The sequence below is a fragment of the Myripristis murdjan genome, chromosome 22 (assembly GCF_902150065.1).
Source record: "Myripristis murdjan chromosome 22, fMyrMur1.1, whole genome shotgun sequence".
NCBI lineage: Eukaryota > Metazoa > Chordata > Actinopteri > Holocentriformes > Holocentridae > Myripristis > Myripristis murdjan.
The window spans coordinates 30,932,845-30,953,673 of NC_044001.1; the positions used below are offsets into that span (position 1 = coordinate 30,932,845).

A 20,829-nucleotide genomic window follows, 5' to 3' on the forward strand; every position below is an offset into this window, starting at 1 on the left:
GAAATAGGAAGTAGATTCATTCTCTTCAAGTCACTTGTAATTTTATCAATAAGTGGGGGGTAATTAACTCTGTAAGCATCCTCCATATTGCTAGGAATATATATGCCCAAATATTTAATATGTTCTGGAGACCATTTCAAATCAAACGCACCTTTTAAGGAGTCCGAATCAAATTTAGAGATTGGCATAACCTCTGTTTTAGACGGATTGATCTTGTAACCCGACAGGCTTCCGAACTGGTCTAATAGAGTAAAAAGTATTGGGATTGACTCTAATGGGTCCTGTAAATAAAGTAAAATATCATCAGCATAAAGAGAGATCACATGATTCTCGCTTCCAATTTTAATACCACGTATTTGGTTGTGTGATCTTATTGTTGCCGCCAGGGGCTCAATAGCCAAAGCAAATAATAATGGGGACAGTAGGCAACCTTGTCTTGTTCCTCGAGATAATTTAAAGGGGGTGGAGTATTGAGCGTTTGTCTTAATGATAGCCATAGGGGAACTGTAAATAATACGAATCCAAGAGATAAAAATTGGGCCAAAATTAAATCTTAATAAAACAGCTAGTAAATATTCCCATTCTAATCTATCAAACGCTTTTTCAGCATCAATAGAAATGGCCACCATAGGGGTGGTGCAATCTTTGGTGTGAAAGAGGATATCAAAATACATACGTATATTATCTGACAGTAAACGACCCTGGACAAAACCTGTTTGGTCTGGGTGTATAAGGCTAGGGACCACTGATTCAAGGCGTAAAGTCAGGATTTTAGTAATGATCTTGTAATCAACATTTAGAAGTGAGACTGGTCTATAAGAGGCACACAGCAAAGGATCTTTATCTTTCTTTCGAAGTAAGGTGATAACTGCTGTATAGAGGGACTGAGGAAGTGACTGTTTCTCTAGACAGGTTGAGATCATAGAAAGAAGAAAAGGCATTAACTGTTGTGAAAACTGTGTATAGAATTCTACTGGAATACCATCCAGGCCCAGTGCTTTACCACTTTGGAGAGAATGCATAGCCTTCAAGAGCTCCTCTGAGGTTGGAACTCTGTCTAAATATAACCTATTTTCTGTTGTCAGAGTGGGTAAAAAAGTATCTTTCAGAAAGGAGTTAAGAATTACCCCACTATAATGACAGTTAGATTTGTATAGTTCACTATAAAACCCTTTGAATGTCTCATTAATTTGAGCTGGATCCGTTGTTATACAGCCATCGGTTCCTTCAATCTGCAAAATGGCCCGATCTTCCTTTTCTTTCTTTATTTGCCATGCTAATAACTTTCCTGCCATTTCGCCTTGCTCTACAAATTTTTGCTTTGTTTTCAAAATAGTCAATTCGATAGAGTGGGTGTTTATATTATTATATTTCATTTTTAGGTTGTCCAGCTGACAAAGTATGGCCGGGTATTTGGATAGATAATGCATTTTCTCCAAGTTTTTAATTTCCTGTTCGATATGCTTTAGTTCATCTTTGGCTTTTCTATTGAGAGAGGATGAAAAAGATATAATATTCCCTCTGATGTAGGCTTTTAATGTATCCCACACTATTAAGGGACATAGGGCCCTATCTTGTGCCACCCGCTATCCGCTGCCACTACCCGCTACCCGCAAATTGCGGATTTAGGAGCTTCCGCTATCCCTAAACAGTATCTTGCGCCACCCGCTACCCGCTATCCTTATGCCGACTCCGTCATTTGCGCCTGGAGGTGTGTTCGTGGGCGTGTTTCATGCGCTTTCCCTAAAGTTGCTATCTTGTGCACACACTTTAGGGATAGCGGATAGCGGGTGGTCCTGACCACCCGCTATCTGCTATCTCTAAAGTTTGGGCTGTTACGAGAGCGCGCCCAGGCGGCTTCAATGCGCGCCCCGACGGAGCCTCGCCACGCACACGGTCGGACTGATACCGGGACGCCGCCGGAATGGACTGAGTATATTACTCATATAGACTGTTTAGAGGAAAGACTGTTTTAATTGGACACTTACGCCAGCACGTTTTATTGTTTTATCATAAGCCAGCAGCTGTGCTATATTTTTATTTTTAATATTTTATTTGCCCAATCTACCTTGTCAATAAATTAGTTTACACATAGTTCCACCTCTGCCTCTTGTGTGTGTGTGGTGTGGCCGGGGATTTTACTCAATCAGTACAACCTTGTGACACGTCCACCTGGACACATGTGGCCCCACCTCCCGAATTAGCTCGCCTATAATATAATATATCATATGTATATATATATATATATATAAAGCCAACTTGCTTTAGCCTCAGTAGAAGCCCTGAGAAAATCTACCTCCCTCTCTCCATCGTGGGTTTAGGATTTAGGATTTAGGATAGCGCAGCCTGCCCTTAAAGGCAATGGCACCTGGCACACTGATTGGTTTAACTGGCGTAATGCCCAAAACACGCCTATTCATAATATAGCGGGTAGCGGAGGTGTTTTGCGGATAGCGGGAGGTGCACAAGATAGCAACTTTTACGGGGGAACGCCTCTTCCTAAATCCTAAATCCGCAAATAGCGGGTTTAGGGAGTCTGGCGCAAGATAGGGCCCATACTGTCGAATTCTGATGCACAATAGCAAAAGTATCTAATTGAGCATTCATAAATTCAATGAACTGACGGTTGGCCAACAGCATTGTATTGAGCCTCCAGCTTTTAAATAATGTTGGAGGTCCCTCAAAGTCAATTGAAAATATTAACACAGAATGGTCTGATAATATCCTTGCTAAATATGCACACTTCGATATCTTGGGAATAAAAAATGATGAAATGAAGAAAAAATCAATCCTCGTATAAGTTTTGTGCACAGGGGAGTAGAATGAGAAGTCCTTCTCATTGGGATGAGAAGTTCTCCAAATCTCATGAAGGCCCAAATCTTGAGTGTTGTGAAACAATGCAACCGACATATTAGGTAAAGAATAATTAGTAGTTGAGGATCTGTCCAAAGTAGCATCCAAAATACAATTGAAATTGGGGAGGATCCTAAATTCAGTGAGCATCAATGTTAAATCATTGATAAATTTGGGATCATCGTGGTTGGGGCAGTAACAATTTAGTAAAATGATTTCAACTTGGTCAAGAAGGCCTCTAACAAAAATAAATCTACCATTTTTATCAGATCTAACTTCTATAGGTAAAAATGGTACCTTCTGCCTAATAACAATCGCGACCCCTCTCGAGTTAGATGTGAAGGAGGAGTGAAAGACATTGCCGGCCCATCCGGATTTGAGCTGTTCATGAGATGAGGATAGAAGATGTGTTTCTTGCAAAAATGCTACATCCACTCGTTGTTTATTCAAGTAAGACAGAATTTTTTTCCTTTTCACCAAACCCCCCATGCCTTTAACATTGTAAGTTATAAAGTTATATCTAGGCATTTATTAGTTTGGGAAATAAACTGATACAAGATTGTGATAATGTGTAATAAAGAAAAAAGGTAAAAAAAAAAAATAAAAAAATAAAAAATAAATAAAAAATAAAAAATTTATAATAATAATAAAAAAAAGAAGGAAAAGCCCCGCACCCCCCTTTGATGCTTCCTGAGTACATCCTGCCCTGTACATTACAGGGGTGTAGCATATCTCAAGCAACAACCTTCTCCCCAATTAAATAGCTTTAGAGAGGCAAAATGCTCTTGCTGACCTCACATTTAAGAAGACTATATGGCCCTAGTTAAGTATAGGCCTAAAATTATTTATCTAACCAATCATAGTCTCTATAACTAAAAAGAAACAATAAAGAAGATTTAAAAAAAAAAAAGGAATCATGTACAAAATAAAAATAGAGGCTTATATATAGAAAAAATATTCGTTAACTAACCGGGCCAGTTTTCGTTTCCCATACAGCATTGAATCAGGTTGGCAAGTATATAATTAAACACTTTAATTCACCCATGAAATTAAAATAAAATTTTAAATACATCAATCAAAACAGATATTCCAGTTGGAAGCAAACTGTAGCCTAACCATTTTCTTAAATCACATAATATCTCAGACAATTGAAAACAGCGGGAATAATAGCCCATACCTCACGTCTGCCTCACGCAGTCGCACCCGCAGGTCGTTGAACTGTGCTCTTCTTTTAACCAAATCCGCTGTGAGGTCCGGGTAGATATGTATCCTCTTGCCATGAAACATCAGGTTACCCGAGGCTCCTGCCAAGCGTATGATGAGCCGTTTCGTCTCCAAGCTGAAGAGTCTCACAATCATACACCGCGACTTGCCTCCCTCCGGTCGGGGACCCGTGCAGTGGGCGATGTTGATAAGGGGTTGTGGTCCGAGCTTGTCCGTACCAAACACCTCATGTAACAAGGAGTTCATAAAGGCAGTGGGGTTACCTTTCTCGCTGTCCTCAGGTAGCCCCAGCACTCGGATGTTAAATTTGCGGCTGTGCGCTTCAATCTGCTCAATTTTCGGTTTCAGTGACTCATTGTCCGACTCTAATTGATCCATTTTCTTGATTTTGGTCTCAATTTCAGTAAGTCGGCACTCGGTCTCGTTAGCTGCTGTCTCCAGGGCATTTACTTTTATTGTGTTGGAGGCCATGTCACTGCAGAGTGAATCCAAGGAGTCTTGAATTGGCTTCAATCTCAAGTCTAATGCGGAGCCGATTCCATCACGTATGACCTCTCTGACAATGTCTGCAATTTCTTGGCGGTCAAGTGTGGTTGTCATTTTTAAATTACTTCTTAAATTTCGTAATTCTCTGGAAGTCTTCTGATCGCCCATCAGACGATAATAGGCTATCAATCACGTCTGTAGACCGCAAGCGCGTGGGCAGGTGCGGAAAAGAGAGACAACGAGAAAAAAAAATCCCAAGTAGGTTTGAGTTCAATATTCCTGCAAGTTCGCACAGGTTCTGGAAAAAGTGAGTCTTTCTTAAATTCAGCTGTTTGAGGTGTTCGGAGTCCTCCTTATTATAAAAAAAAAGTGTAATTATTTGGGGCGGACGTCTTGCCAACACGTTCAATCCATGCTACCGGAACCGGAAAAGGCATGGAGTTGATTTTTAACTCTTTTCTGGAGTTAAAACTGAAAACTTGTGGGAGTTAAAAAACTACTCCCATGTGGGGTTAAATACAACTCTCACCTGGAGTTAATTTTAATGTGAACTCTTTTATGGTGTTAACAGTCAAAATTTAAATATGTTAAAAAAAAAAATACTACAAAACCGACAACAAAAACCATTGATTGTTACACATTTTTATTTTAAATGCATTAAATGCATGCTGACAATTTGAATAATAAACTGTGTAAACATGTTACACCAAACTACATAAAAGAAAATGCAAACACTGTATAAAATGCACAAATGTCTGACAAGAGGTAGACTTTAACCCTGCAATTTAAGTCTGGCAAAACAACAAATACCATATAGCTTATATTAAGCCAACGATTTTGACACCTTAAATAATACAACCCTCTGACACAATATACATCTCTGAGTCACAGCCATAGGACATTTGAGCATCAAAAGATTTTAAATGTCTAAATCTATCCATTTCCAGAACCAATATCTTTCTTGGGATGTTTTCACTTATTTGAAAAGCATGGAAATGATCATGGAAACAAGTTTCATGCTCAACCGAAACAAAAACAACTTTACCATCATGCAAAATGATAGAGATTATTTTGCTGAACACTGGCATGTTTTCATCAGTGCCTGTGCAAACGAAGAGGCCAACACGATATTCAACTCCACACCTTACCCAGTTTGTGTGTGTGACAGTGGCTTGTGAATCAATGTCAAGATATGCAGCTATATCTTCTGCATAATCCAGTGTTTCAAGTAAACACTGTTTGACTGGACCAGACTCAACTGCTTTTGAAGAGAAGCATTCCCAATGATAAGCGACAGCAAACTGGTGCTTCTTTGCAAGTGATACTGTCAAATTCTTGAAATTTTTTACACAGTCTTTGAAAAATTTATGTTTTCCTTCAAACCTCATGGTCCAGATATGAATGAGTGGTCCAATTTTTTGAATGCACCTCGGATAGTGCACCATAAAATGATGCTTTGGAATCAAGTTTTTTGATGGGTACAGATCTTTGAAGAGTTGGTGATGTTCAATAATCAGGTGCTTCAAATACACAGTCATACCTTCTGTGATGGAGTATGAGAACACAATATTTATAATGTTTAGCAACAAAAGCAACAAGTGCCAGTGCAAGTCATCATCTGGTACCAGGTCACCAAATATCAAAGGTAGGTTTGTGACCAAACACAGTGTTTGTGATGCATTTAACCCTAATCCATTTCCTCCACAGTCAAGGTTTATATTTGTCGGTTTGTTTTTCTTTTCCAGATAGCCATAATCAAAAGCATACAGTCTGTTTAACAAGCTCTCTTTGGAGATGAAATGATTAATCAAATACAGAAATAGTAGTTTCACCTCATATTGACCAACCCCTTCCAAAATATCGTGCATGATATCTACAGCATAATTTTCAGCAATATTGAAATATTGCAATGTATTAAGTATGCTCTTTCTCTTGATGCCAAATGAAGAGGCTAATGTAGGATCATCTACCAAATTTGTATAATGCTGATCATTCAGAACTGGTGATCTTAAAGTCACACGTGGGTCATCTTCTGAGAAAACTGACTGAGCTGAAGATTTATCAGTTAAGCAAAATCTACAGAAATAATTTGCACTAAATGACTCCAAGAACCCAAGAATGCCATGTATACCCAAGTTATCACCAGTAATTTGTGCAAGTGTACCATATACAGGAACATCAGCAAATGGAACAGCAACCCCAGAAGTCTCTAATATTTTCAAGTCTTTTACTAAGGGTTGCAGTATTTCATCAATCCCGTATTTCTTAACCTCTTGTGCATGAAACAGTGACACCAGATGAATGTTCATTAAGGCCGAATTTACCCTGGGCGTAAGATTTAGAAGGATGAAGTAAAGGCAACCCACTTTATGTATACCTTTTTTTGAGCCAAGCGGATTTGCACACTCAAATTCATCACAATACAACTCAATTTGGAGGGCAAACTTACTACTTGAAAACAAAGGATGATTTTTGAAGTAGCTTCCATCACAGAAGTCCTCATATTTGTCACTCTGTGCACATGTTTGCATCATCTCACAAATATTTTTATTCTTGAATATGAACTGGAGTGTTTTCAATATTGGAACATATATGAACTTGTCATTAACCGGAACTTGCTCATAGTTTCCAGTTTTGTTATTCCTTCTGGAATCATACCTTACTCCTAGGCGCAGTTCAACTGGCTGTACTATATCCCATTTTTCCCTGAAATATTTCTTCCATTTGCTATCAGAATTCAGTTGGCTAAAAGGGTTGTCCATACTTTTAAATAAGTCTTCTATGGCTGATCTGGAGGGGTTGTCAGCTGGGATTAAGTTCAACACTTGTTCCTGAATGTTACACTGCAAATCTCCAACAAATTCCTCTAAATTCTCAATGGTAGAAAGAACTACAGCATTTGATACTCCACTTCCCAAAAGTTTGGCTAAAATGGAGGCACACATATCTTTGTTGTGAGTTGACACTGAAGGGCCTGTTTCAATAATTTGGGATGAAGTAGAGGGTGCTTCATCATTTAGGCACTGATAATTATTGTGCTCTTGGCTGTCAAAGCTAGAGGGGGTCTCAGGAGGCACACAGGTGTTATCACACGAAGCATGTATATTTATCAAGTGTCTTCTAAATCCAGAATAACTTGAAAATTGCAAGCAACATCCTACTTGACCACATTTTAGTCTCAAATTTTTCCTAGGGTACATCCCATGAATTAGTTTGAGGTGCCTGAACAAAAGTAAAGCTGTACCAAAGGATGAAGCACAAAGGTAACATCTGAGCATTTTTGCTGGATAAGCTAATTACTGCTTGTTCATCAGCTTTGCTCTCAGCTCTTTGACTCTTGGGGTTTCTTCAGTTGTACCAGTGTCAATGTTGTAGAGGGTCGTTTGTAAAAACGTGTAAAGACTGGCCAGAGCATCATCATACTTCACTCTGAAAACAAAGTGGGACTGGAACAATTCGTCAAATGCACCCAAGGATGTACAAGACTGGCACGGTATAAGCTTCCCATCCAAGACTACGTAGAAGCTAGAAACCTGTGCCTTTGAAGTCCCTGCGGCCAGAAGATAGGGCTGACGGTTTCCTTCTGTGCTCATTAGGAAATCCTCCAGGCTCTGGCAGGACTGAAATTCATAGACAAACATCTACATATAAGCTATCACTTTAAAAAAAAAATGTTGCATGAGCAATATTTGGAATTATATTGTACTGTCTTCACAAATCTTTTGAAATTTCACCAGATGATCTGCTGCCTCACCAACACTGATCTTTTTCGGCCTCTTCCTTCCAGCTGGTTGTGGTGTTAAAAGATGCAAGAGGACGAGGAGGGAGGCCATATCACTGTCCCACTCTGCAGACAGTGTAAATAACACAGTTAACTTAAGAATGTAGATTATACTGTCAGACAGGATTGTAAGTTGTATGTTGAGGTCCAGCTGAAGTTACATTTAGTTATCCCTTTTTGAAATAAAATGTCAATGTGTAGTTTAAATGTAATGTTAATAGATGTTTACTATTAAAAATGCAGAACAAAGGTGCAAGCTGTTTTTTTTTTTACTGTTGCAATACTACCTGGCTCATCTGCAGTGTCAGGTTTTTCATTCAGGGCAGATGTTAGCAGTTTTTTCAGCAGAGCCGTCTCTCTGAGCTTCTTGGCCTCTTGGATGACTTTATCTTTAAAACCGGTTTCCCATTTTTCAAGGAACCTGGTCGCAGTCTCTGCTCCAAACATCAACAAGAAGTCTTGCAAAATCTAATACAAAAAAGGAAGGACTACTGTTACAATCACAGAAAGTAAAATCACGTATTTTCACAAATGTTTGTTTAAATTCATATTTTTTGCCTACCAGTCCCTTCATGTCCAAGAAACGAGGAAACATTTGAAGAATATCTGCTGATTGCTGTGGATCATGGAGCATCTGTTGACAATATTGGAATGTCTCCTTCATCTTTTGGAAGACTAAGTCACAATCAGTGGTGTGGTGAAGAAGTGACATGGCCTCCCTCACTTCATCTCCCATTTGCTGGTCATCTATTGAGCCAAATGTTCTTGGTGATGTGGGACCCCCTTTTAGCTCCACTCTGTTATGGGATGTAGATGTGGTTCTGGACTGACGTTGCACAGTCTTGACACGCCACTCAAGGAAGCCTTTGTTGCTCTGAATGTCATAGAAATGTTCCTGAAAGTAAAAGAGTACTTCTGGTTAGAGTTACAGTTTTGACAGCCTTAGTGCATGTATGCTGCTTCGACACCAAAGATCAACAAACCAAAACAGCCTTCATCATTTCACACCATGGTTACATTTCAAACTCACATATCCCTTTTTTGAGTATGGGTCCTTCAAAGATGGGAAGAGTGACACAATCCCAAGAGCATGAAACTCCTTTGTCGTCTTGTTTACAAATCTCCTGCAAAAGTATTGTTTATGATAATATTCTTGCCCAATTTACAAATGTGAATTTGACATCACTGACATCTAGTGTCTTACCCTTCCTTTTCACGCATGTGAGCCACAATGATGTTCACCATTAAACGCCTGGTGGAATCTTTCAAACTCCCGGTTTCTTCATACTCTTTGATCACAGTCATGCCTGCAGGCTTAGAAATGAGAATTTGCTCCACTGCCTAAAATACAAAACAATTAACAACAAAATGAATACATTAATTAAGCTGGACTTTGAAGAAAAGCCAACTTAAAAACAAAGTATGCAAGTTATAAGCGCAGGTGCTGTCCTTGTCAGGCTGAATCATTTGAGACCCAGCATCATTTGCTGGACTGCTCAGACTGCTTGAGAGGGACAACGAATCTGTTAGACTTAGGGAGGAAGACCCTTCACCACCTTGCTGCAGTAGTGTCAAATCTGAGGACAACAAATACAATAACAACATTAGATTACAGGGCACATACAATCAAAAATTAACAAATAAATAACTGCCATATATAGTAAGGTGCCATGGAGGATCAAGAACTAGCACATTTTCATTCCAAAAGATCACTGGTTTACTTTATTTAAATCACAACTTGCCCCATTAGATGAGAGGACCATTTTGTATTTCATAATAAACATTATAAGCCTGCCTACCACACCTACCGAGTGGCACAAATTCTGTCAGGTTGGAGCCATCTGCAAATTCTGTTGAGTCTGAGCAGTCAGCCATGTTCTTGGATGACTCTGCAAGTGGGATGACTGAAATGAACATGATAAAGGAGAGTCAAAATACATATTTTATTGCTCAGGAGGATATCAATCTGCAAGTTGCTGAGACTTTTTGAAAAAACATTACCACAACTCTGTAAAAGTTTTTTCTGCAAAAAACAAACAAGCCCAGAAATGTGCAATCCCCTTACCATCATCAATGGAGATGACAAAACACATTGATTCTGCTGCAAGTTCTGGAAAGACATCCTCATCCACCTCTATGCCCTGTTCATCTGTGACTTTTAGCACTTTATCTTCTGGTATGAGGAACTTCTGCTGCACTGAAGCACAATATTTAACACATTATTAAAAGATTATTTCCCCTTTAATGACATGAGATAACACATAGATACATCACCTACCTGCACTGATAAAATCCGAGAACCTGACCTCTTCCAGTTTCACGTATTTCTTTGTTCTCTGATGTTGTACCTTCAACAACATCTTGACCACTTGAGGGAAAAACAATAATTTTAATAAAACTACTTTAAAAAAAAAATGTCGCGGGGGCATACTGCCCAGCTGCTCTCGTTATTTTTGATTTGTTGTCTATACCGGTATATAAAGCCTTACCGTGATGTCATTTCTCGCACATCCCGTTCCTCGTGTCCGTTATGGCCCTTTCTGTGCCGAGTCAACGAAGCAAACAACAACATTGCGTGTTCAGTAACGTTACACGTTGATAGAACAAGAAAAAGAGTAGGCTAATGTTAACCCCAAACACACAAAGACATCCCTGCTGGTGACCAGCTTAATTCCAGCTGGTCTATGGTATAGCTGGTCTAAGGTGTGTTTTGGACACACTTTAGCTGGTCAAGCTGGAGAGGGCCAGCCTATGATGGTGGTTTTAGCTGGTCAAGCTGGAGAGGGCCAGCCTATGATGGTGGTTTTAGCTGGTCAAGCTGGAGAGGGCCAGCCTATGCTGGTTTTAGCTGGTCAAGCTGGAGAGGGCCAGCCTATGCTGGTGGTTTTAGCTGGTCAAGCTGGAGAGGGCCATCTTATGCTGATGTTTTAGCTGTTTTATACTGGTTTAAGGTGGTACACTACCTTGTTTCCTGAATAGAATATATGATGGTGAATTTCAGCCAGTTGCAAACAGCAGGAGATATATAAAAAAGGTATGTATTAACAAAATCCATTAAAATATGAGAAAGTTGAGTGTCAGTTTCATATTTACTGCAAACAACAACGTACCATCATTTATGAAGTAATTTTCATCATAACATTTAGAACATTGGAACAGTTAACAGAATCAGACGGTTGGTTGAGCTGGTCATGAAAATTTACCTAAATGGAGGCTATTTAAAGTCTATTTGTAAACATAAACAAAATAAAATAACACATTAAGTGAACTGAAGCAGAAAACTTTATTTAAATAAATTACCCTGTTAAAAAAAAACAGCATAGACCAGCAAGGCTGGTCACCAGCAAAACCAGCATGGGGTATGCTGGTTATACCAGCAAAACCAGCATATGTTGTGTTTTGATGCTGGTGACCAGCATCCTGTGCTGGTTATGCTGGTGACCAGCATTCCATGCTGGTTATGCTGGTCCAGCATCCCATGCTGGTTATGCTGGTCCAGCATCCCATGCTGGTGACCAGCATCCCATGCTGGTTATGCTGGTCCAGCATGGGATGAGCCCTCAATGAGCCCATTGAGCCCTCAGCCCTCATTAAGGAAGCCTGCACTGGCCCTGTATGGGCCCACTTAGGGCTGGCTAGAGGGTGCACAGCAGGCAGGCTTTACCTAGCCTTCAGGAAGCCCTCGCTAGGCCCACACTGATTTTGCAGTTAAATCCCCCTATTAATCTAAAACAATAAATCAGTTCCACACATAAATGTATTTCAGCTAGAAGTGTAGTTTCCTTTGGGAGTTCCATACATCTGAAATGGATGTGGTCATTGATGTATGCATTGTCAAAAATGTACAATAGTCAAAAGGATTCCAATCAATTCATTTATTAAATACAAACACATTACACTGAATGAAAAATGTTCTACTCTGCACATTACAGCCTTATTAATTTAAGACAGGGTTGTCAAACTGGTGCCATGGAGAGCCAAGAGGCTGCAGGTTTTCATTCCAACCGAAACCTCCACCAGGTGATTTCACTGATTGGTTCCTCCTTTCTGATACAAGGTGAGGTAATCAGTGAAATCACCTGGTGATCTATTGATATCTATTGTTCGTGACCCCCTAACTCTTCCTACTAAACATGGTCAACGGAACATGAGAGGAACTGCAGTCAAAATTCAAATATGAATGATTCAAATTCAGTTACTAGTGGCACATTTTTCAGCCCATACTTCAAACAAAGAAAAAGCAAAAACTCTGACCTCTCACCACCAATTGAGGTGATGTATTGATTGGCAAAGCTCACTCTTCCCCCAAAGTCTCTTGGGTAGTCAGCCGACGATGGTAGCGCTCCATTCGTCCACCCGCTGTCTCTTGAATTCCGTAGCCACACCTTAATCTCATCCTCAACTTCAGACTCCTGAGGACTTGGCTGGAGGGAGCATTTTCTTACAGCCTCTGAAACATAAAAGTAAAGGGGCCTATATAAAATACTGTGTGTAGTGAGCAGTATCTATATGCTATTTCTAATACCAGTGTTATCAAACAGTCATTTATTTTTGGCGGGCCGCCACAATATCAACACTGTCCTCCACATATTAATTTTCTATTTCCAGAGTTGCCACCATGTTCAATCACTTAGACAGCGTAGCAGTGAATAATATGTTAAATATGCCGACAGAGTGGATGTATTCCTTCTTTGTGTGTGTGTGTGTGTGTGCTTGAGTGAGACAGAGATATACCTTAATCTCTCTACTCTGTGTCACGAACCAGGAAGTCAAGATCAACTCCTCTTCTGTCTGTACTTCTTGGTTTTCTGTCTCTGTTCTGGAAGAGAGAGTAGGGTGGGAACAAAGATGGAGAGAAACAGAGGGATGGAGTGAGAGAGAAGGAGAGTAGAGAAAGAAGGCCAAGACGTGGGTAATTTTCCTTGTGAAAGACAAGAAAAGCACGTTACAGTATCTGTTTATTCTAGAATTCACACTGTTTGTTTGAAGATAACATTTGACATTATGAGCATATTTGGGTGTGTCATTTGTTGTCATTTGTTGTACAGGGCTCCAGACTGCGACCAAATGGTCACTTTTTGCAGGGACCCTTGAGACAGCGCAAGCATATTTGGCAACCACTTGCACGTGTGCAACTTGTAAATTTGCCGACATTTTTTTATGTCTAAAAATGTCCAGGAACTAGCGGTTATGAAGGGAAGGAGTTTTAGGGAGGTGTCGTTCAGACCTGATCACATCTGGATCAGCTGTCAGTCAGTTCAATAGCTGTTTGTGTCTGAGCACATCAGTGCTGTAATATTAGGCTCACAGCCATATGAGTTTCTCTCTCTGTACTGTTACCTGATCAACAAACATCTGCACTGAATAAAAACCTGCATGCAGTATTTAAACTGTGCACTGTGTCAGGCAGCGGCACACAAATAAGTTTTACTGAAAAGAAACGTTAATATTTTTGATTATTAGTATTGTCTGTTTTCACTGATGTCCTGATTTTAAAGTCACGGTTTAATAACCCAGAATTTTATAAAAGTGTCTTTTGTTCATCACACTTTATTGAGGCTAAGAGGCCACTCACACTGGCAAGTTTGATCCGCGCCCAAGCACGATTGCCCTTAAAATCCGGATTCTTTGACCAGTGTGATCGCTCCGTATCGTGCTTGAATACAGTACACTTCCCCCTCTCTGGCACGGTTGGAAGGGGTGTGCTTCTGCACGGTACGGGCGCGTACATGAGCACATGCACGGTCACGCACGCAGTGCGCGGACGTAAATCATGCAACTTTCCTCCTGCCTCTGCAAAACTGTTTAATGTGCGCAGCGCGATTACCGGCGAATGGCCGCGTTGCGCAATCAATAATCAACCATGTTGTCTGTGTCATTGTCCGTTGTGCTGCTGCAACCGCATATAAACAAAAGTCGGTTTATAATGAAAGTACAGCAGTCTGTGTGCGGCGATCCGGCAGACCTGGTGCTGGCCGGCGCAGCGTCGGCACCGGCCGGCACTGGCCGCGGCACCGCGCGGTGTGCGGTCACCCGGTCGCCCGGTCTGCCGGTTCTGCCAGGTGCCGCTCCGGCTGTCAGTTGGACCTTTCTGAAGAAGGAGGAAGTTACCTCCGAAACTGTCAAGGTAAATAAACATCCCATGTCTGATTAAAATGACCAAAAACGTTTTTTAGTTAAAAGGAAGACATGATGTATTTGAACTACATTTCTTTATAATGACATCGGGCCATGCCTGTTGTTGTCGTATTTCAACGTGATGACGTGCACACCGGGGGCAATCGTGCTTGGGCACGTTTGGGAAAAAGGTAATGTGAGTGCAGGCCAGCCGCTGACTGGGGAGGGGGGGATTTTGGCTTTAGGATGATACGGGCTCAAACTTGCCAATGTGAGTGGGTTATAAATGCTTGAGGAAAAAATTTCTTTTATCACTTTTAGCAGCGCTCAATGGTCAGCCTGAGAAGTGTTTTTTTTTCCCCTAGCAAACAGACTCATCTACTCTCTCTGACTTAAGTCCATAAAAATAATCCAAATCCATAACAGTTCACATGGGAAGTAGCTACTGATGAAAAGAAAACTATTTCTGATTAATGCAGTCATTTAAAAACTGACTGGGAGTTCTGGAATAAAAACAGCTGCTTGGTAATATTATCTCTGCTAATACTGACCACCATGCTGCCCATTACAAGTCACTTACACGCATCAGACACCGGCCTCCAAGTACCACTTCATTTTTAGCCAGAAAAAAAGCTGTGTACGTTAAGCCCTGACTGCTAATAGTCTATTTTAACGTACAGTAGCCTTTAAAACTTGGTACACAATACATTTCTCTCGCTGTGTTTCTCCACTGTGCTTGCCTCCTCACTCTTACACGTACTGAACTCCGTTTTACACTGTGGATCCTCCACGACTAGCATGAGTAAACCGTGAAGTGCCGTGAGGATGCGCAAACCGGCGCAAACAAAGTGGACTTGAGTAAGTAGAGGGTGTAAGGCCATGTTTAACAAATGCCCCCTCTGTCTCCTGTCCGCAAAAACATAGTACATACGGAGAGACTGTGACGTTAGCTGAAAAAGGCACAGACCCACACCGAGGAGTGTAGGTGGTGTGACCCACGCAGCTGGACCCTCAGCCTTCCTCACGCACACACTCAGACAGGTGAACTCACCCCCCCCCCCCCCTCAACATGGATTATTAAAATTATAGTAAAAGAAAAACGTCGGCAAATTCGACGCACAACGACGTGCGTGCTTTGCGAGAGTAGCTGTGAAAATATTGGCGCTGTCTCAAAAACGGCAAAATGCCACGATCTGATCTCAGTTTGGAGCCCCGACTGTTGTCAGAAAATTAAATACTCTCGCAGGCCACTGTGGTAATCGGACATGAGGAATATGAGAAACAGCATGATAGGGACCACTAGCCCAACCTTATATTTATTTTTCGCTGAGTGAAGTTTAAGCTAAGCCAACCGTCAACGTCAAGGTTTGCTAGCTGACAAAGATAGCTAACATTCGTCAACGTTCGAAAAAATGGCTAATGGTCTGAATTAACTAAAACCATACTCAAATACAATCCCAGCAGAACACACACTATTACAATATTTGCTGTAACATTAAACTTTAAGATGAAACATTACAATTAAAACTCACCTCGGGAAAATACCACCTTCAGCCAGAAGAAGTAACGGTCGCGCTCTGTTCCGGTGGGGATGTGAAGAGGTGAAGAGAAGTGTGTAGTGATATATGGCACCTCTTCAGCAGAAAATAGTTCCAAGCACGGACGTAATTTGGGAGGGCAGGGAGGACATATCCCCTCCACTTTTTCAAAAGGCAATTTTGGTCCCCTGCAGTTTTTACTGTCCAAAAACAATGTTACGCTATATTAAATGGAGACAGGTCAAGCACTGGGACCCAGCGGAAAACGGCCGCTCAAGGTGAAGCCTATTTCCTTTGAGACCGCCCACAAGCTCTTCGATTGGCTCTGCCGTTTCTTGCTAATGTGTGATTGGCCGTGCCCGCTGCCACTCACTGGTTGTAAACAGCGCCTGGACTTGCTCTCCGGTGGAAAAAGGGGAAAAAAGCGACGCGCATCACCGGTGTTTAGCTCGTTAGCCAGGAGTCCGTCTTCATCTGCCACTGTAGGTCCAATGATCGACGACACCATGTGTTTGGAAGCTTTGGCTAAGTTGATTATGTTAAATGTTAATAGTTAACTATTCTGTGGTCTTTGAGTCAAACTGACCCGTGTTCACTTTTCTTTTATATTTAAAATTATATTTTCTTCCATATAACTGCCTGAAAATGGCAGATGGTTCTCTGTTACACTCACTTCAAATAAAATTGATGATCACTACTTGCATTGAAATATATATATATATATATATATATATATATATATATATATATATATTTTTTTTTTTTTTTTTTTTTTTTTTTTTTTTTTTTCAGTTTCTCCCCTCCTGTGATATTCCCTGGTCAATTTGATCCGCTCACCGCTCACGCTGGGTGGTGGTCCAAACACTTGAAATGATTTCATTTCATTTTCACATATACCAGTCTGCGATAATCCATCCATTTATATGCCTGAGTTTAACTATTGTCAAAATAATTCAGAATTTCTCCTTATTTTTTTTTTAACTAAAAAAATGAGGTATAATTTTATGTAAATGAGGTCTATTGACCAAAAAAATGGTAAACTGTTAATTCTGAACCCTGCTAAACCTTTTAAAACGTCAATTATCTATTAAAAATTATAGGCTTTTCTTGTTAAAAACAAAAAGTAATATTTGTTCATGAGTTTTTAAGTGATCATGTGTAGACACAATCCAATTCAAATAATGGATTTTTTATGCATTCTGTGCAGAGGCTATAAATGCAGTCTCTCTCTGAATTTCAAATTACATTAAAAAAAAAAAAAAAAAACGCCAAAGTGTGGGAAATGACTTTGGGCTGCCTGCACAAAACCAGCATGGGCCCAAAGGTACAAAAGTTGCTCTGGACCCAAATGGGCTGGCCCACACTGGGCCAACATGGGCTTTCTGTGGGCAATCCACTATTATGGGCTGCTTACGGAGAGCCCGTGGTGAGCTCAGAGCTTTGGGCCTTGCCTGGGCAAGCCAGCACTGGGCCTGTGTAGGTTTGGTCTGGGCTGGCCCTAGCCCACAGTGCCCACAAAAAGCCTGCGTGGGCCCCACTGGGGCATGTTTGCTGGGGGATGCTGGTCCAACAACATCCCATGCTGGTCCAACAACATCCCATGCTGGTCCACCAGCATCCACCAGCATTCCCATGCTGGTCCACCAGCTACACCAGCATCAGACCAGCACTAACCAGCATTAACCAGCAAAGAATCCATGCTGGTCTATGCTGTTTTTTTCTTGCTGGCCATCCAGCTGGTCCAGCTCGACCACCAGCTTTGGTGACCAGCTAACCAAGCTGGCCACCTGTACTGATGGACCAGCAACACCAGCCTGACCAGCTTGTCCAGCCTGGTAAACCAGCTAAACTTGCCTAAAACCAGCTAAGACCAGCCTGGACCTGCTACCAGCTTTAGCTGGTTTAAGCTGTTTTTTTCAGCAGGGATGTCATGAGTATGGTGTTAATTCCACACGGAAAGTGCAAAAAAGTGGGGAAAAAAATGCAGAGCCAGAGTCAATATTAAGCATAGTCGGACATGTTCGGCGTTAGCTTCATCGGCTAACAGTTAGCTACGTTAGCTGTTGAATTTAACGTTTGCCACGAACGCTAGTTCGCTAGCTAACGTTAGCGAGTCTGGCCTGACAAAACATACAAATGTGTCGATATTATATTGGTCGAAGCCAACTATAATGTTAGTTTGAGGAATAAAGTGGCACTTTTACCTGCCTCATGTGTCCCGACACGTTTGGGGCAAACCTCAGCAGCTGACATTAGCTGCTAGAAAGTTCGGGCGTCAAAGTCTAAGACAAAATATACAAATTAACGTTTTTATACGGCTTCTTGTTGTCTTAAAGTCCTGCACAGCCTGATATATCGTACGTTTGATGAGTAAAAACTTTTACCTGGCTCGAGAGTCACGATGAAGTCCAAGTGAAGTCGACTGAGTGGAGCTCGGCGACGACGCTGCACGTTGACTCAGGTGTAATGTTGAAATAGGCTCCTCAACACTCAGTGAATGAACTCCGACATATCACTCTGCCAAAGAGTTACCCTGAACACAAGCCGTAGTTGAAGGTAGAGAATAAACTCCCAAAATCTAACACTTTAACACTTTTTTGTTTAACTCCAGATTTTTGAACTCGTAACTTGGGCCTGTGGTGTCATCATATGTACCTAATTCGACGCTTTTGTGAAATGGCTGCTGCCTCAAATAGCTGACAACATGTTTCATATGATAGCTAAAGCAAAGAAGCATATGAGTGCCAAGAGATTCTCTCAATGCTGTACATGGCTGCTCCGCAAGCTGCAATATGCTCAGCTGGCTAAGGAGAATACTGCCTTGATGCAGGAGACTGGAATGATTCTGGACGCCTGAAAGCAGTCGGCATCGAGTACTGGGGGAAAATGGAGGGGGGCCACCAGATGGAAGTGTTACAAGTCAGGCCAAGACTCTGACGCACCACCTGCTGTAGTATCAACGATTGATACTAGAGCTTACCTGATGCTACTTATGTGGATTGTGCCATTCAAACCCATGAGTAACACCCCTACACCTTCTAAGGTATGGACTAGTCATCATATAATGGACCCTTGTTTAATCCTGCAACACTACATGTTATGACACTTTACACGATGGATGTTACTGTTATGCACTGTTTTGTTCTGTGGGTTTGATGAGCATGAGTTTATAACACTGAGTGATACAATGGGAAATGATTATCTATGTTACGTTATATGATTGTGATTATAGCTCATGACTGGTTCCATGCTTATGTTTACTTTACTCCTGTGTGATGTGTGTGATGTATTATGACAGTCTCACTAACAATGACAAATATATACACTGGATCACTCTAATCAGATTAATTGGTTGTTTTTGGATTGTGTTTATTAACATGATTGCATCTCAGGTTGTGTGACTTGCAGTCACAAAGAGGGGAAATGTGGAAGCTATTTAAAGACAAAAAACACAGTAAACAGTAACAATGTATAATCTAAATAATTTATGGTTCACTAACTTAACAGTTAAGTTTTGTGTAAGTAAAACAAACTTTTTAAAAATTGAGCAGGAACCAGGCCTGAATAGAATTGTGTCAGGGAATCCCTGGACTTGCCTGGGCAAGATGCAGTGGTTTCAAAGGAAAGTACCTTTGACACAATTATTTTTAGGTCGGAAAAAGGCGTCAAATAAGGAAAGAAAAAGGGCTGTCCCTCAGATCCATTGTAAAAGCTGGGAGGCAACAACCAAGAATTTTTATTATTTGTCAAAAAATTAAAATAATAATAATAATAATAATAATTATTATTATTATTATTATTATTATTATTATTGTGAAAATAAATAACAATAATAATAACAACAACAACAACAATAATAATAATAATAATAATAATAATAATAATAATACACCAGAGGCCTGTATCACGAAGCAAGCTCAGTTTTCCCTGGATTTCTCAGAGGTATCCAGCTGCACTAATCGAGACCATGGTCATCAGGGATAACCGGTATCGCGACGCTTGTCATCAACTCGCTCACTCGATCCACGTTTGTCTTATCAAGAGCCGTGAACGCGCACGTATAAGAGTCCGGTTCCGAGGCAGCAAACCAATCACAAACATGAGCGACAAGGAAGAATGCACAGCGTATTTCACGGTGGAGGACCAGCGTATTATACTGGAAAAGTATGAGGAGGAAAAACAACATATTAAATCGAACACCGTGGCTCCCGCGAAGAGAAATCAGAATGCTTGGCAACGAGTTGCCGACTGCATAAATGCGAAAGTTACACATCAATGGCTCAAGTCCATATCTGACGCTGAAACCTATGAATTTACTGCACTGCACAGATGTGTTGTGTATATGACAAGCATTGTTGAATTCCTGCAGGTGTAACCCCTCAGGGATTAAAAGAATATGGGCGCAAGTAAAAATTAAACACACGAACATCACTGCATCTGGTAAGTTTGCCTTTTTATTATAGCCTGTTGTAGGAGCATGGATGTGTTTCTCACTTTCTCACCTTGGGTAATGTGTGTTAGAGGGTATGTCTTATGAAGGTGTGTCTTGTGAGTGTGTGGCTGGGTGTGTCACTGGAGCTGATTGATTGCCTGAGTAATATCGCCTGCACTTCCACCTGTCTGTGAATCAAGTTTGGTACAGAGAGAGGGTGAGGCAGGGTGCCAATATTTTCTGTTGACCGCTGAAGTGTTAAAGTAAAAAAAAAAAAACCTTTTACCATCCAGGTCGACAAGTCCATCTGCAAATGTATGTATGTTTCACTGAAAGGGTTAAAATACACCCTCAAACTGCAGGAATGGCTTCATTCTTCCTCTTTTGGCACGTCAGAC

The 20,829-nt window shown here is 40.9% G+C and overlaps 1 long non-coding RNA gene across 1 annotated transcript; it reads right to left on the bottom strand.

The window, feature by feature from the left end:
- Nucleotides 1-12,700: 12,700 nt before the first annotated feature.
- Nucleotides 12,701-16,055, bottom strand: LOC115380670 (uncharacterized). Its single transcript, XR_003930358.1, has 3 exons — nt 15,994-16,055; nt 13,079-13,163; nt 12,701-12,794 (listed from the first exon to the last, which is right to left on the bottom strand). It is a non-coding gene; the product is annotated as an uncharacterized LOC115380670 (long non-coding RNA).
- Nucleotides 16,056-20,829: the final 4,774 nt, after the last annotated feature.